Below are 2,450 nucleotides of genomic sequence, written 5' to 3'. Positions count from 1 at the left end.
ACTTGGTTAATATGCAAACTGCAGTGTTGATGAATACATAGATTTCCCGGGGAATGTGTATGATTGTATTTTCATAACTTTGTTGTGTAAAAACAATGTTAGACCAGTTACAATCTAAGTGATCAGTCTGTTATTTTGCAGGTGTCTCTTGTGCCAGGCTCTGATGTCAAAGTCCCTAGACGAAAGCTTAACTGTCTGCGGACTGCAAATCCATCGGTCTACATAGGGGACCTTGCTGTGCTTGTCTACGGCAGGGAAACACTGTCCTATTCAAGTTTGACGGGGAGACAGTCTGGGGCACACAAAGACATGGAATCCAAGCTGCAACTCCATAACACAAAACTTGAAGCTATAGTTGGTGAGTGCATTTAATTAAAGGAAAATTTCATTAAAAATAAATTCCTAAGCATTACTCATACAGTTCTTTTTACAAAATGACTGTAGTGTTCCATGTTGGAGGTGACGGTGGTTCAATTACTGTTACCTCCAACATGAAAAAAAATTATACCTTTCAAACATTATGTGAAAAGCCTCTAATCTCTACAAGTCGAATCTGGGATCATCAGTTCAGATTTGTGAATGTGGCAAACAAATTATGCAAACAATGCACACAAAAAGCCCACTTTGATGATGCCCTAAAAACGCTTACCCTAATCTATGTAAAGGTAGGCGTTTAAAGGACATTTTCAGTTACATGTAAATATAGTATTTTGCAGATTGCATTAATTGAATTGCATATCCCTACATGCTCCTTTGACTGTTTATTGTGTTAATTCTGGATGGTAAATTTGGTGTGATAGAGAAATCAGTTATAAAGTAATGTTTTGATTTGTACTTGTGTTTTAACTCACAGGCCATGCTCTGTCGAAATTTCCTAACATCAGCATCCATGATGTGAGACGCATCATAAGAAAAAAATGCAACAACGAAAGCTACGCCAAGCAAGCTACTGCAAAGAAGACCGTATGAAAAGAACATTTAGTTGTGTGGTTCCTCTGCCATTTAACAGGGCAGAAACTAGAGGAGTACAACCTCTTTGTGGGGAGCTAGTGACCCTACATGTGTGTTTATACTGTTTGTTGAACTGGACATCCAAAACAATATTTGTTTAAAACTTTGATTTGTAGAGAAAAAAACTATTTTCATTCCCGAGTTTTACCTTGTGTTCATGTATAGTTCGCTGGTTGTGTACATGCAAGTTAACATCAAGTCTGCATGCTTAAAGTACAGTTAATGGTTTATTTCAAGTATAAATACTATAAGCTAATTGGAAACTTAGTAGTATACTTTAAATGCAGAAACTAAAGAAGTACAACCTGTTTGTGGGTAGCTAGCTATGTGTTCGTACTGTGTTGTCCTTCGTTTGAACTGGACATCCAAAACAATATTTGTTTGAAAACTTTGATTTATAAAGTAATTGACTATTTTGACTCCTGAGTTTGTCTTATGAATATTTATATGTTTAGTCCACTGGTAGAGTGAGTTAACACCAATTGTACATAAAGTACAGTAAAAGGTATATTTCAAGTATAATACTAATATGTAAGTAGTAACCTAGTAGTACACAGCGCAAAAATAATATATAAATAGTAAACTATAAGTATGATGTTAAGTTCACTGAAAGAAAACTTACAAGTACACTTATAGTATAAAAACTATTAAACTAGTAGTTTACTGAGTAGTATACTTAAAACTGTACTTTCATAAACTACAAATCCAGGCTAGAAGTATATAAATAGTAAACTAGCAGTATATCTATAAGTTCACTTGTAGTACATCTGCAGTACAAAATAAAACTTGGATGTAAACTAGTTGTGAACTCAAAGTTTACCACTCTTACACTTTAAGTATACTTAAAAGTATACTTTTATATACTAAAAAGTGGGCCAATTTAGTCCCAAGGAGTATTAAATTAGTACACTTACAAGTATGCTACTAGTACTATGATCTAAGTATACTTAGTATGTAAAGTATACTTGGGAAATATACTTGAACGTTACTTAAGTTTACTTAGTAAAATAAACTTGAAGTATACTTTATTTTGGTAAGGGTTGGCATGCGTTTCGAAAAGAGCAGCAAAAAGGAATGAACCCTCCTCAACATTTTGTGGACTTTTGATTTGATTTTTGATTTTAATTGAACACAATTAGATTGTAGCTACAGCTTATTTTAAATGACAAACATTTGATTACTTATGTCAGAATTGCTTTGGTCAAATAACTTCAAAGATTGTGATGAAACAGGAAATTTTTAGTTGAGTAAGACTAGCGGCAGTAAGAAAGTGTTTTTTTGTAAGAATTAAACTGGGGGCTTTTACCCCATATTACCCTAATAATAATTTTCTAGAGCTCCAAAAAAAAGAGACCGCCGGAAGCTAAGCACTGTGGAAAAGTTATTTTAAATAAAAATGAATGAAATGTCTGTATTATCTAAAGTCATAAACCAAGTAA

General features: G+C 33.5%; 1 long non-coding RNA gene across 1 annotated transcript; it reads left to right on the top strand.

Annotated features, from left to right (window-relative positions):
* The first annotated feature begins 52 nt into the window (after nucleotides 1-52).
* LOC123966924 lies at nucleotides 53-1,430 on the top strand. Its single transcript, XR_006824131.1, has 2 exons — nucleotides 53-358; nucleotides 854-1,430. It is a non-coding gene; the product is annotated as an uncharacterized LOC123966924 (long non-coding RNA).
* Nucleotides 1,431-2,450: the final 1,020 nt, after the last annotated feature.

The sequence above is a fragment of the Micropterus dolomieu genome, unplaced genomic scaffold (assembly GCF_021292245.1).
Source record: "Micropterus dolomieu isolate WLL.071019.BEF.003 ecotype Adirondacks unplaced genomic scaffold, ASM2129224v1 contig_14564, whole genome shotgun sequence".
NCBI classification, from domain to species: Eukaryota; Metazoa; Chordata; class Actinopteri; order Centrarchiformes; family Centrarchidae; genus Micropterus; species Micropterus dolomieu.
This window is presented reverse-complemented; position numbering and strand designations above follow the sequence as displayed.